Source organism: Patagioenas fasciata, chromosome 1 (assembly GCF_037038585.1).
Source record: "Patagioenas fasciata isolate bPatFas1 chromosome 1, bPatFas1.hap1, whole genome shotgun sequence".
NCBI lineage: Eukaryota > Metazoa > Chordata > Aves > Columbiformes > Columbidae > Patagioenas > Patagioenas fasciata.
In genome coordinates, this window is record NC_092520.1 from 122,220,598 (window position 1) to 122,236,529 (window position 15,932).

Below are 15,932 nucleotides of genomic sequence, written 5' to 3' on the forward strand. Positions count from 1 at the left end.
GCAAGGCTCCTGACAGAGGCAATATGAGCCACAGGCACTGGAGCTCTGGCCTGTGAATGTCGACTGCCCAAAAATGCAAGTTGTTTAAAAGAGCCTATGCCCTCTTACCACTTTCGCATTCACTGCATAAGCCTCTCTTCTTTTTCCACTTTTACCTTTAAATAAAAAATAATTCTGCCTTGTGTTGTATTATATATCATGTTTGTGTTTTCAGTTTGAAGACTCAAAACGGATGTTGTTGCAAATAGGCATATGTTCTAGACAACCTAGCTCCTTAAGTAAAGGGATCCTAAGGCTACAAAGATCAAAGTGGCTAAGAAAATGTTAAGTTAGGGAAGTTATTTAGTGGCCAAAGTCCTAGATTTACAAGCCAGTGGATCCTGCATAATCAAAGCAGGTCTCTTACAATTGGTTCCAAAGTCACATTGGTAGATGGGTTGGAGGACCTGCAGGACGGGTTTACTGAAACTCCACCACCTCTGGAAATAGCAAGCAGCAGTGGGAAGGGAGGGAGAAGGCAACCAGCTGAGCTATTAGGGCAGCAGCAGAGGAGCTCTCACCTAAGTTTGCTCATTTTTCTTTCTGTGTGGTTGTAAGCCATGCTTTTTCAGTTTTGGTAGTCCTCACTAGCCAAAAGACTTCAGGAAATCAGCTCTTTTTTTCTTTAGTCAGATCCTGACTAATGCACAGACAGAGCATTGCACAGCATGCTCATTAAAAGGAAAAGTTATGTACTGGGATGTTGGCATAGAGTTGGGTTTGCATGGGGAATCAAATATTCCAAACAGGACAACTGGTCGCTGCTCAGTGGCAATGGGGGTGTCTGTTGCAAGGGTCCTTGCAGCAACATCTTCAGCTGGATCAGAAGAGACCCCTCAAACCACTGTTTAGCTCAGTTTTTATAAACCAGCAAGCCATGGTGCTACATGATCACCGCAGCACATGTGTATGTCATTGCTACTCATACACCTTAACTACATTAAAAACATCTCTTAAATGTCCTATCTACAGACATAAGACTGTACCACGTGGCCATTTCTGGAGGAATGGTTTCTATTGTTTATTTACAAATGTTTTATCTACGTACACTCCAATCGCTTCTGCAGCAGGGACACTTTGGGACATCCAGGATGTTAATAAACACATTTAGGCATACAAATTAGACTAGACACTAGTAGGAGTTTCCTTGGGGATAATTTCTAGAACTGTTCAAAATTCCCACCAGATGGACTACAATAACAGTCAACTACTGTATTAAAAAGGTCCAGCCAATTAACTAGTTTCTAGCTGGTCCATTGTCTCAAACCAGTCCATTATCTCATCCATGGTGAGATGGTTGGATATTCCTGAACAACCCAAGGGACTGATGATTTGAAAGTACTTGGTGTGCCTACAGGCATAGCCCTGCTACCCAGCTACACTGCAAATATAACTAAAGAACAAGCTTGACTTTCCTGTTTATAACTCACAACTTAAGTCTCAGCTCCTGCCACGCCTAGTCTCTTGGATGTAGGATGGAGAAGATATGGAATAGTTTTCCTGCTCTTGATAATAAATCCTCTTCTGAATTAGAAGTCCTTTTGCAAATATTTTTTTCAGCCAAAGCCGAGGGTGATCACTCAGATATTTGCCTTCCCTCCTTCTAGGTAGAGGTGGGGAACTGAAGTCTGAGCTGCAAGCTGGAATATGGTTTCTGATTTCTCTATTTTTAAGGGAAGATAACAGTTCTAGAATACCTGTTATTTCCTCTACTTTGAGAAAATAATTGAGAGCACGATCTGGACTTCCATTAGGGTGCTTTAATTAAAAACATATTGAGTTTTTCAATCCTCAACAAAGCTGAAAGAAAACTCAAATTCTGTCTGATAATTTTTGTACTGGAGATACAATTTATTGTATGAAGTTAGCTTCATATTTGAGAATTACAGTAACCTATAAAGTCTATTACTCTTGGTACTCATATTTCAAAATGAGCACATTTCTAAAAAGAGACAACTAAAAAATGGTCTGAGAACAGGAGGAGAGTGTGTGGGGGAGAGGGAAGAAAAGGTGGGGAAAGGAAAAGGAATTTTCTATCTATTTTGATGTAGTAGCACTTATTTCAGCAAAACCACTGTTTTACACTGAATGAGGATCTAAACTGACGTGACTAAATCAGTACATAAGCTTCTGACTCACCTGAAAAACAAAAAAGCTGAGCACCCAATGATCCTGGCACTTTATCTTTTTATGTGCATTTATGTAAAACAATCATTAAAGGTTTTTACAGCAGTACATTTACTTCTTCCTCTCCAAATAATGACATTCCCATGGTAATGTTTCTTATCTTCAAAGCTTTTATCCTAGCTTTACAGGATTTCTACTGTACAACAGCAGTGTTCACTGAATGCTATCAGCAATGCTATAATCCACCTGTAGATATTCCAGTAAATGTTCTTTGAGACAGTTACCTTCTAAGATGAAAGATTTAGTGAGCGAGAAAATAATATGAACCTTTTCCCTTGGATCTGGACTCTGCAAAGTCTTGATCTCCCTCATTTTTAACTGTTTGACACAGGAACTTCCAATACTCAATTCCGCAGTAGAAATTATCTGCAGCTTACAGAATCAAATACCTTGTTCTAATGTTGAAGTGGCTCAAGTAATGCACATGTAGCCAAATTACACTCCCTGTTTCCAAATCACATGATTGATTTGTATCAAAACAACAGAAAAAGTCTACCTACGAAGTCTTAACCATATGTATTCAGGCAGCTTTGTCTTTTAGCATGAATGTTCATCAGAGTGTCCAGTAGCTTTCCTGTAAGATCAGTAATATTTAACTCTGTGATTAGCTAGTAAAATATTAAAATAAATTACTGAATGCAAAAGAAAAGCAAGAATAATTGTCTACGGGTACATACTTCAGTGATAAGCATGTCATTTGTCTAGATGAAATGATTCCTGATACAGTTCTTGGGGAGTAACTCCACTTGATTCCTTCTTCCTTTATCAATTACCTTCTGAACAGTACATCAGTTGGTGTACAGTATTACATGTGATTTCACAGCACATGTCATTAGCTTCTTGGTTGTATTTATTGCCAACACTGTGTGATGGGGTCCACGCACTCAAAATACAAACCTATTGGAAATGATTCTTATCTCAACTTAATATTTGGCAATATAATAATACAAGAAGAAATCAGATAAAGCTATATATCTCACTTTTTAAGCATGTCTGTGTTTGCACAGCTGTGAAGAAATTATATTCAGCTATTTCTTAAATCACTTCAGGTAACCAGATAAGTTTGCTGGAATGAACAAATACGATATCAGTAAAACAGAGTAGACCTTAATGCATATCTGAAAAAATGCTTTTATTATTTAATGTTTATATTATATGAATAAACCAGTTTCCTTATTGTATGTTTTATACTCACAATCAGTATAAGTGAAGGAGATCAGAGTCCTAGCTAGCTGATTGTCTTAACTGAAATTCTTTCACTAGGCTTTTGGTTTCTGTTTTTCCATCCTTGTTATAACAAACATCTTCACGTTTGAAGTAATAAAATGCCGTGCATTCCCATGGACAAAACCAGAGCTTAAATAAAGCTCAGAAAAGATTTTGCACAGTCCACATGTCAGACGAACTTGTACAGGCTCAAATTGCAACAGAAGACAAAGATCAGAAATTCCTAGTAGTCTGTACATATGCATTCACTAAAGCTGTTTGTAATTCTTGAGTAATATTGATAGAATGTTGTACAGGCAGAGAGGAAACAATGAACAGTTTATAAAAATCTCTTTTACTAGGAGTTTGTGAAGACAAAAGCAAACAAAGACAATGAGAAGCCTGCATTCAGATTCCAAAGCTATTTCAGTCATGGGAATGCAAACATGGGTCAGTTTTGTTTTTCAGTAAGATGTGACGAAGTGACTCATAATACAGAGACCAAGCACGAATTAGCATGGTATTACAATGACATGGATGTTGAAAATGCGAGAATTATATACAAGTGAAAGAGAACTCTCAAATTACGTCCAAGTAACCTGCATAAATAAATGTTTGTGTGCATGTGCAATATGTGCAGCCTCCCTCCCCCTGTCTTCTAGCACAGAAAAGCTTAAACATAATTTATTTTTTCTTATACTCTTTTACTTATACTTTTTCTTATGCTGGGTCACTTTGTGGTCCCCACCCCCCGGATTCCCACTGTAAGGTGGAAAAGGAGGTTCCATCCAGAAAATCCAGTCACATGAAACTGAATGGTGAACAGAAGTCATTTTCATCTAGTAAAGAATTTACCTAAGAAGTTTACTAGTTGCACTAGTTGTTGCACTAGTTCTGCAACAACTATCATTCAAATGATAATCTGTAGGTGAGGGGGAGGGCACTGTCTTTTCTATTATTATATTAAGTTGTAGGAGTGCTTCAAAAATATTCCCCATTTTAGGGCTGAGGTCCTAGAGCTCTCCACTTTGTTCCCAAATTTAAGGCTCCTAGGAGAGTTTCAAAGGATGGAGTCTTACACTTAGTCTCTGTTCTGGCCCTTAGGTGTTGGGCATCCCCTTCTCCCCATGAGCACCGGGGGGTGAGGTGAGCTGCCACCAACTCCCACACTTCCATGCTGCAGGAAATATTGCAAATATTGCTGCTGCTGCACACTGTGTTAGCTGCTTTGTACATCTCCTGGGTCTCAGTGAATGGCAAGATAATAAAGTGTTTTTCTATAGAGTGCACTTACATTTCCTACATTTATTCTGAAGTCCTGGACACGACTGTGATATAATGATGACAATGTAAATTACAGTCTGGATAGAACTTAAAATATCTAAGATACAGATTATGTTTATTATTATGTGGCTTCAAAATTATATCACTATGGTTTCAGAGGTATGACAAATATCAAGACTAACACTAACTCTGAAACTCTGATGCCTGCAGTAGCTTTTTAGGTCTGGCTTTTTAGCACAAAGATTGCAAAAGGAACATAAACTGAGTTCTTGAAGTTCATTCTCGTATACATATGCCACCCTAGACACTGAATTCCATTTTCAAACTGTTAGTTTTGTAATTTGGCCACATACTATTTCATCATGATGAACATAAATTAGACTCACAGGTTTCACACAGGTATTCACCATAATCTTTATGACTAAAACACTTTCTTATTTTTCACTTACTATCACTGTGTGGAAGTTTGCAATTCTGTACAGTCAGTACTCTGAACAGTAAGAAAACATCTTAAAAATGCATTTTAAAATGAATATCACTTAAATAATAAAGCTTTTGGCTGCTATGCATGAGAAGTAATGACCCAAATTGCAATAATAAAAATAAGCATCTGGGGTGATGCACATAACAGAATGATTTTAATGTGATTTGTCAATATATTGTTTTAGCATGAATTTTGGGGGAAATATGCATCTATTTAAACATCAGTGTCTCTATTTTTTTTCTAAGTCTACTTTTTAGGTTCCTGAGTAAGCAGTGACCATAAATATTAATGGGATAAAAGTTTTTAGAGCATACTTAAATAGCTATAACATATTCAACCAAGACATTTTTCTGCGCCAATATTTAATTAATTCTTTAGCATGGCAACTAGATATCTTTTCTGCTTAAGTTGCTATGCTTTCCAGACAAACTTGTCCAAAGAACTCAAGCTTCTGGTCATCAGTGATCATGAAAGTAACCAATGAGTTAATTACAAGCAGAGATTTCAATATTCTGGTCAAACGCTACTTTAGAAAAATATGATTCCCTTAAGTCCTCCGAAGTTTTTGTTTGGTTTTACTTTTCATTACCTTTTTAAAAACACCTCAACCATGCCACTGCTTCCAAACACCCTAGCCTTAGCTCTGCTAAGTTGATCTCATAACTTAAAAGAGGACTGCTGAGGACCTCAACACCCGTGAAATGTCACCATATTTCATTGTAGTTTGGCAAGCTTTTTAATTATTATTTTGCTTTCTGTTATTTTCTTTGTTACTTAGTTTGGTTTTTTTTTCTTCAGCAGAAAATACTTGCACTCTATCAGAACATCAAGATGGATTGTTAATCTCAATATAAATCTTAATTGTGGTAAAATGGGAAAAATGTTCCCTTTTCACAAATCCAGAAAAGACTTTAAAACAGTCAGTGAAGTCAGTTGATACTGAATCACTACTGTTTGATATGAGTATGAAATTTTCATAATAACCTGGGAAGTGTTAGATGGCTCAGTTTCAGGAACTACAACTCAGTGTCATGGGAGAAGTTTTTGTGTATGGCACTAAGCTTGAAAAGAAATCAGTAGGAAGCCAATAAAAAATTACTGTGATTGTATGTCAATGTGCATAGGTCTCCAAAATGTTAATCTCTCATAAACTTCATCCTCCAGTGGAACTAAAGGGTTTGTCATGTGGATTAAAAATGTAGGGATATGTTTTGTAAATTACTTCCCTAGTAGGGTGCCAGAAAACAGAGTTCATATTTGAGATGGATGTCTCTGAAGGGAGAAGTCTTAGAGTGGGAAATGAGTTTGTAGCACCATTTTTATAATTAGTTAAGGACAAATCTCAGAAACAGCTATTTTAGACATGAACTCATGTGCACATGTATGGTTATGTCCTCATACACGTGGAGAGAATAGTACCAGCATACACCACTATACCAACATCCAAACAAGCCTGTTTGTGCTTTGGAGCCTGACACCCCTGAAGATGTGTCATTTTAAAAGATGCATATACAAAAGCCGCATATACATAGTTGTGTTTGCATTTGTGTTAGAGAAAACCTCAGCAGGGTAAGAACTCTGATGGTTATTAGAGCCTCCAAAGTTTCAACACCAGGCTGCTTGTCATTCCTTTTCTACTCCATTAAATTGTTGGTCTCCACTGTTGGTCCCTTAGTGCTAATGGTGTTTATGCTTTAATGGGATAGCAAAATAAGAAATAAAACTGACAGGAATCTAACTTGAGTTAAGTGTAAATAACTAAGCAAATTCAGAGCTTCCAAGAGGTAAAGTTATTGCATTGCTTACGCATCTGAGAAAACAGGAGTCACATCTGGCAATTAGCAGAGTTGGTACTGCACTACAGAGCTGCTCAAAGATTCAGCACTGGGAATCAGATGGAAGAAAATCCTGCACTTTCACTTCTGCAGCTGTTCTGAGTCTGGGCTGGTTACACGCATGGCACCTACAGCTGGCATTATAGCACAGTCAGCAACGCACGTACCTAGTAGCGACCAAAGAGGGTTGTAACGTTGTTCGGAGAGTATGCAGTATCTCTTTACCTTGTATGCTATTGCACTAATTTTCAGTGAGAGTATGCTTAAACACTTTTCAATCTCCTTTTCACACCTGTACAGAGGGCACTAAGCTTGTCTCCACTCGCATAAAGTCTGCTCAGGTGCATAATTTGTTCTTTAGAAAAATACGTAAATTCCATATAACTTGCATAAATTATGATGAGTCTTAGTCCAAAATATATTCAAGGACTGGACTTCCCTTTCCCTAACTTATATGCCTATAATGCAAATGCCTATACCTGAGCTAGTTAGCTCAGGCTTTACAGTTGTTCAAAGTGAGAAGCAGACAGTTTTAGACATATGTTAATCTACTCTATTTTAGTTGTACACTCTAGGATGAGATGAATTGCATCACAGAACTGCTTCTTCCTCTCTGTTGTCTATTAAGGAAATCCAGACTGATGATAATAAATTTACATTTCATCAGATTAATCTCCCTATGCTTTTTAAGTCCAAGAATGCCTTTTACAAGACACTTCCTCTAGCTGTTCATGTTATTATCCTGAGCCTTGGAGTCCTTATATACAATACATGTGACAATTTAGTGGCCTTAGTTGGGTTTTTCTTACCCTCTTGTGATTTTTTTTTCCTGCAGGCTTACACTGGGGAGGGGACTGCTTGTTGAAGTACTAAACTTTTAAAGAAGTTATCACCTGTTACATGACTTCCATGAAGCCATATAATACACGTCCAAGAGAGGTTGTCATAAACTTCCAAAAGGCAACCTTGGCTGTACATACAGACTGGAGGATGAGAGGCTGGAGAGCAGCTCTGCAGAGAGGGATCTGGGGATTCTGGTGGATGGCAAGTTGCACATGAGCCAACAGTGTGCCCTGGCAGCCAAGAGGGCCACCCGTGCCCTGGGTGCATCCAGCACAGCATTGACAGCCGGGCAGGGAGGTGATTGTCCCGCTCTGCTCTGCACTGGTGCGGCCTCACCTGGAGCACTGTGTGCTGTTCTGGGCAACACAGGAGAAAAAGGCTATAAAGCTACTGGACAGTGCCCAGAAGAAGGCTACAAAGTTAGTGAAAATTTTGGAGAGGAAGCCGTATGAGGAGCAGCTCAAGTCACTTGGTTTGTTCAGCCTGGAGGAGACCTCATGGGGCTACAGCTTCTTCACAAGTGGAGGAGGAGGGGCAAGTGCTGATCTCTTCTCTCTGGTGACCAGTGACAGAACCCAAGGGAATGTCAGGAAGATGTGCCAGGGGAGGTTTAGGTTGGACATTAGGAAAAGGTTCTTCACCCAGAGGGTGCTGGAACGCTGGAACACTGGAACAGGCTCCCCAGGGAAGCAGTCACAGCTCCAAGCCTGACAGTGTTCAAGAAACAATTGGACAACACCCTCAGACACATGGAGTGAATTTTGGGGTTGTCATATTCAGGAACAGGAGTTGGACTCAGTGATCCTTGTGCGTCCCTTCCAACTGAGAACACGATTCTATGATTCTGTGGAAGGATGTTAGCCATAAGCTGCACCTGCATTGCCAAGCACCTTTGTAAAGTTTCCCAGAGGCAGATGGACATGCCATAGGGATGCAGCCAGTTGGTGGGCAAGTCCAGTTTCTTTAGCTCTGTGCTCTGCTTTGCCCCAGGAGGAAGAAGCTGTCTCAGCCACTCAAAGGCTGAAACTGGATCTGTTGTGTTGCTGAGGTTCCATCTACTAATTACCTTGAGGATTTTGTGTAAGGCCTTCAGGTGACTTTGGAAATGGTCTGGAGCCAAAGGAAGGAAAGAGGCATGAACCTCTTTCAGTGGTAGAAGTCTGAAGCCAGTTAGTAGAAGGTGCTACACTTTAGAGCACATGAATTTGTTATCCTCACCTACAGCTGCAAATTCTGTGAATTATAGTGATGCTACATGGAGATGAACAGCGCAAAAATCATTGTTCTATGTTTGTTTGGTTTTTTTTTGTTTAATTAGCCCAGTGAATTTTATTCATATAAAATATCAAAGTTATGCATTTGCACCTACATGGATATTTTAATATCATGAGTTATCTGCTCTGAATGAATCTGATTAACTAGCAGCTGAATTTTACATGGAGAGCAACAAAGTTCCTTTTGCTAGCAGGAAAGCTGGTTTTGAGTGTTCAAATTCTTGTTTAGCGTGATCTATGTGTAGTCTGGAATCCTGTAACAGGAAGGATTTTGCAGAAAATAGCTGGCTGCCTGATAGAGTCAAAAAGTAGCTGCTACAGCAGTAAATCACTGCCATAGTTTTGCATAAAGGCATGTCTAAATGGGGAAACCAAGTATTATATTTTAGCAACACATATGAAAAATTAAAGTGTCACAAGTGACAAAAAATGGCTATTTCACCTGGGAAGGGATACATATAAAATCAAAGCCTGCCATGAAATTGGATTCTATGATACATTTCAAAATTGGGAAAAAAACCTAGCAGATTAATGTTGTTTGTATATTTTCAGCAGTCCTGCAGTCACCTTGTACTTAGCATTGGCCATGAAATGATGGCAGAATCAAACTTGGTAAATATTTATTTAGCTCTAAGGTATTAAGACTAATCCCCTCAGTTTTCCCCTCTGTTTTCCTTTCACACAAATGTGAAAAAGTTGGTTCATGCAAACTTTAATTCACTACTAACCCAAGGGGATATAGAACCATTTCAACTTATAGAGGTGCTTGCATAAGCAGTTACAAAATAATTATATTTTTGCTGCAATATAGGAGAAGTTGTTTAAATTTTGCAGTGCAGAGGCTTTTAACTGACTGGTGAAGCACAGGTCAAAGGCCTGACATAATGTCCCTGAACCCCATCATTCCACAGGGAGAATTTTGTACTGAGGATTTCTGTGGGGCAACCAGGAGCCAACAAATGCTTGGTGGAGTTTCACTGAATCAGCTTTACATTAGTTCAGAAAAAAAGTAAGTGAAAGAACATGGTCCAAATCCTTTTTTTTTTTTTTCTTTTGCATCAGCACAGCCTCTTTAATACTCAACACTTGTACACCCTGGAATCATGCCATGCATCTTAACTCTTCTTTGTCCAATTTATTAGTTATGCGTGTTGCACTTCCATGCCAGAGCTCTGACGTGGGGCTCTGGTGTGTTTCAAACATGTCTTCCAGATACCCACTTCTGAGTGCAACCATCTTTCTGCTCCTGTAGCTGTCCCATTCTGCTTCTTCAGCAGATCATCAAGTCCTGAGGAAGTAAAACAAGCCCACGCCTTCCCTTGTATCTACCTATACAGGGTGGCCTTATGCCACTCTTTCCATGAACTCTGTGGGCTCCTGATGAGGTCCTTACCATGACAGTTTTCTCCTGCAAAGCTGTCGCATCATACCCCGTACATCTTTCAAAAGATGGAGTGAATTGAGCCAGGCCTCTTCAGAGCTCCGGCTTCATTTATGTTCTAATATTCTTCAGTTCTCAGGACCTAGTTATGCTAGTCATGCATTCACACATGCTGTGCCCACCTTTACTTGCTGTGTTATCTATGAATATTTAATAAAATATACCAATTACAATGTCACACAGTTGTGGGGTTTTCTTCCTCCCAAAATGTAACTGGATCTAAATGGATCCATATACACTGGATTATTGACACCTACAGTCATTACTAATACAGCAGAGTAAATTATGATCCTTTTTAGTTAAATAATTACAATAAAAAATAAAGGGAAAAGTCTTCTGCTACATTGAAATCAAAATGGATTCTTTCTGTGTATTTTTCATTGAAATGCTGCATTTTGTTCTCAGATTATGTACTTCTAACTATTTCGTCTTTAAAAAATACAGACCACTCGCCAATGAAAAGTGTTGCTTGAAAGGAAAAGCCGAAACGATTCATTAAAAAAATGTCAAAATAAGCAGTTGGTGTTTCTAAAATGAAACATTTTAGGTCTTTTTATACTGCTTCCATATTTTCCAGTCGTAATTATTTGCCAAATTACACTTATTGGTGTGAACAATTTCAGTCACTTTAGAACCGTACTTTCAGTGACTTTTCCAGTAACTGAAAAAAAAAAAAATCTGTCCTTGTTGTTATAACAATAAAGGATGTAAAAATATTCACTGTAAAATGGAGCAGGAACAATAGACACAGTCATAACAGCTGAATAAGAAACAGTATTTCTGTTCCACGAAAGTAGCTCAGTAGGCATTTTCCAAGATGTCTACACTTAACAGTCATGAGTGGTCTGTAGCTCTACCTGAAAGCAAGTCTTCTAGCATCTCACGTAAAACATTACTTCCTCACCCAGATCAAGGTTCCTCTCTTGCCTGAGTTAGATACTGTATTTGAGTCTCCGATAGCATATCCCCACATCAGTACTTCAGCGACTTCTTAATTTATCAGTGCTCATGCCGTTTTCTCTCTTTATTGAAGATGTCTAATGTAGTAAACATAATTCAGTAAACAGGGCTTTACGTGTTTCAGCTAACTTTTAGTCTTGGAGATTCTCATTCGCAACAGAAATTTCAGTCTTTTTGAAAATGGCATATACACTCTTCTTAAAAGTTTGATTTAAATTCATCTACATTTTCTGGTTAAAAAAATAGTTTTGGTGAAATTTCCCAACTCACTATAACCAAGTCAGATCAGGACTTCTACGTTGCAAAGATTAACACACAGACTGAACTCTACATGTGTCAGTGGCATTGTTTTGTCACACCTGCCACCAGCCACATAAAATAAAGTGTATGCAGAAGGATAAGGTCACTCATAAGACAATTTGCATCTAACGTATCTATTTAGATAAATGTACACAAGCATAAGTGGATAAATGCTACATGTTAGAATGATGACTGGGTTGCAACCATAATTCTGTTTTGCTTAGAACCCAAGAAATGTTCCTCTAGTAACATGTAACTAGAAAATCATAAATTACTGTCTGTCTTTTACCTCTGTGCCCCTAATTCTTAAAAGATGTACTTATGTATTACTGGTCAGAGATATATAAATATTTAATGGCATAAACCTCTGTTTGTAATACACTGAAATCAAAGACTATAGCATTTTTCCTCCTGGAAAGGAGTTGAACAGTACACAATTTATCCTATTTTCCACATACATGAGAGAGAATGCAATGTCTTCTGTTTATTGACCGAACAAGCAGAGACAGCACCAATATCACCTTTTCTTCTCATACAACCTGCCAGAATGTCAACACCCCAGTTCTTACGCATGGTTCATATCCTTACGAGTGAACATGTTTATTATTGTCTCATATAAGCTGGTTTCCTCCCTTATTTCTAAGATTATTAATAAGAACATAAGCAATAAGAATACAAGTCATTCTGATTTTTGAGAAGCTTTTTTTATTCAACTGTCTTTCTGAGAGCTTGTGACCTTGATGAAGGCTTCTCATGGGAAACTGAAGTGATACAATCAACAAATGATGCAGCTAAAAATGGCTGTCAGGGCTTGGACTGAGTATTTTAGATAAGTCTCAGCCAAGGATCTATGGAAAATCTTATTACATACAATTGGTTATACATTTGGTGCTATCAAAGTGTGAAGATCTTCTGTCCTGGTGAAAATGCACTTCATTTCTCATTGAAATCCTACATGTTTCTGCGGGTTAATTTCTATGTTGCCATTTATTCTTGAATGCTCCGTCTCCCCAACAAGATTTGTTAGAATCACTATGCTTCTCAAATAATGACAACTATTTATGCAGTTTATTTAAACCTCATGCTAGTAGAACCTTTCTAAAGCATTGCACCATTATTCAGCTCATAGAAAACCATCAGTTTCTGAAATGCTTAAAAGAGCCAGATTAGGGGTTGTAGGGCTTAGGGATGATTGAGACTATCTGTTACTTCTCTGTATTTTCATATTTTATTTATTGCTTCATTCAATTGATTGCAAGCAGAGGAAGAACATAACTGATAAAACTAGAGAAGCTCTAAAGCTAACATAAAATGGCCATTTCAGCTTGAAATGATTACATTAAATATCCAGACCACTCAAGGCTAACGGCAGAAGTCCACAGTGGGAATGTGGAGTCTTCTCTGAAAATGCAGCGCATGAACTGGATGCTATCTCTCCTGAAACCACGTGATGCACTTTACACAGCCAAATTGTAAACACTAACACATATTTGTGTTCATATAACTATAAACAGGTAACAAACGAAAAGACTAACAGAAAAAAAAATGCAGTTCCACAAACTTGGTTCTTAATCTGCAGAACTATGAGATAATGGGGCTGAGGGCTCTCACTGCCTAAAAGTGAATACAGCTACTACCGTGGTGCTTCATGACAGGGTAACTCTGGGAGAAAAATCCGAAAAATAGGATTTGTCAGGTTGGCATCGTTCTTCATGCTCATCAAGTTGTTTAGAGAGCTTAGCTGAAGCAAAAAGTGAAACAGGATAGCAGCTGGTGCAAAAAAGATCCTTAAACAACATTTGATAGACGACGTACATGAGAGAAAGCATGGCTCTTTGGCTGAGGGAGGGAGAATTGCAAAAAAGACCTCAATTTATTTTTGCCATTCTACCTATTATACCTAGGATTACTGCAGAAAACAAAGAAATAATGGTGTTGTTCCTTTCAAGTGCAAAGCATGACTGACTGTGTTTCATTCTGCTCTATTCCTTCCATAGATTCAAGCCCAAGAGTTACGACTGTGTTTTCACAGCAAAATACAGATACATGAATAAATCAGTAAATAAAAATGATGATTTGCTGCAGGGCAGATGTTAACAAAGCACTTGTGGTAATGAAATTGATATCAAAACCATTTGTAAACAACTCTCGGATTGGCAACCATCAAAAGCCAAGAGATTCATATTTAATGCTGGTACTTTACTTCAGATGTATTAAAAAAAGAGACACCATATGCTCAGGGGTGGGAACAGGGTGGGTATACCAAAGTAACATTATATAGAAACTATAATAAAATCGCTGTTGAAGAATTGATCCCACATGACATGCTGTTGAATGTACTTGAATGTAAACGAGCTGACAAAAATTAGATAATTAAATAAATAATTGGGCCTTGGAAATTGCTGTTGAAGGATAGCATTGAGGACGCAACTAATTTTATAAGGCATTAGCAGGTGTGAGTTTTTGGTCAGGTGAAATATGTTTTACAGCCTTTGTTTCTCAGGGTATTTACATGTACATGTAACTTAGAGCAAGTTTTCTTCCTTTTAATTAGGTTTTTCTCATACTTAAAGATACCAGCTAAGCCCGTGTGCTTCCTTGATTGTGTCTGCTAAAGGATGACACTAGAAGAACGTCAGGTGTTTCAGTATTGTACACCTCACTTAAGATATTCCTTCAAGCTGATTCATTTTGTGCAAACTGAAAAAAGGACTTTTGTATTGCTGTGACAGGGTGGCCTGGTTTGGATTACTTAATCCTTTCTCAGTGGATTACTGTAAATTAAGGGAAAAAAATTCTCAGGCCTTGTGAACTTTTAAACAAGGTATAAGTATACCCTTGCCCCCGACCCCTCCCCTGGCAAAAATAATATTATTCCAAACATCATTTTTGCAGAACCTGGAAACATTTGTGAATTTGGGACAGTTTCCAGCAAATGGCAGAATGTATCATTCTGGAAGACCGAAACAATGAAACAGTAAATATTTCCAAAATGAAATGTTGGTACTTCGCATCTAAATGATGCCTTTGCTTAGAAACTGACCTAACTTGAAGGGGTCAGTAAGGTTTATAAAAGCCAAAAACTAAACTCTTTTTTTTTTTGGCACAACTGAAATGACATGTTTCCCGTATATTGGCTGGATGACCAAAGAAAAAAAATCCATTATTCATGTGCCCTTAATCTACACAGATTTTTCCCTTGTTATGTAACAATTTTGATCATGAGGTGATTTCTAGGTAAAGGAGTTATGCAATTGCAATTTAGATCCAGTCACTATCAATAACAGCGCTCCTTTTCTTCATAGATAAAAGGGTATTTTCTTTATAAATGCAGCTTTCTCTTGTATATGGGAATAGCTGAAGCGGTGCAAGGTATTTATGTAGATGAGGACTTCAACCTCAGTAACGCTTTCCATGTGCACCGGTGTACTTCTCTTCGTGCAATGACACTCCCTAGGACAGACCAATGAATGCTCAGGTGAAAGCTGAGCTTTAAAGATTTTCTGTATGCTTCTAGCAGCATCTATTAGAAAGCTGTATAGAAATGAAGCACTCTTTGTGCTTGTTTCTAAAATTTAATAAGATTCCTTCAGTTTACATTTTTTTTTCAAAGTATGAAAAGTGTGTAGGTGCATTCTGGACTACTCTTTTTAGGCTGAAAGTAGAAGAGCAAATTCTGAATTCAATTATACATGTAAAAGTGTAAAAATAGCTGTCTAAAATGAATGTGCATTCCTCTTTGCCACATGAAGTTTTAAAATTATCTGTATGTGCTCAAAAAATCTTCATTTAGTTTCATGTCAATACTAATTTTTATAGATATTAAAAAATCACATAATATAAACTGCAATGTATGCAGGCTTCATACAGCAGAAACCTCCAGGTATAATAAGGTGATTTTCCTTCTCCATTCCATGGTTCACCGTGGCATGTTTCAATCTTATGCTGGTTTTCAAATTCCCAGAAGTTAACATGGTTTCAAGTACAAAACATGGATGCAAGTAGCAGAAATACAGCATGTTATTGCAGTTACCTTGTGATTTTACCTTGATGCATCTTTCATATATTGCAAATCCAAG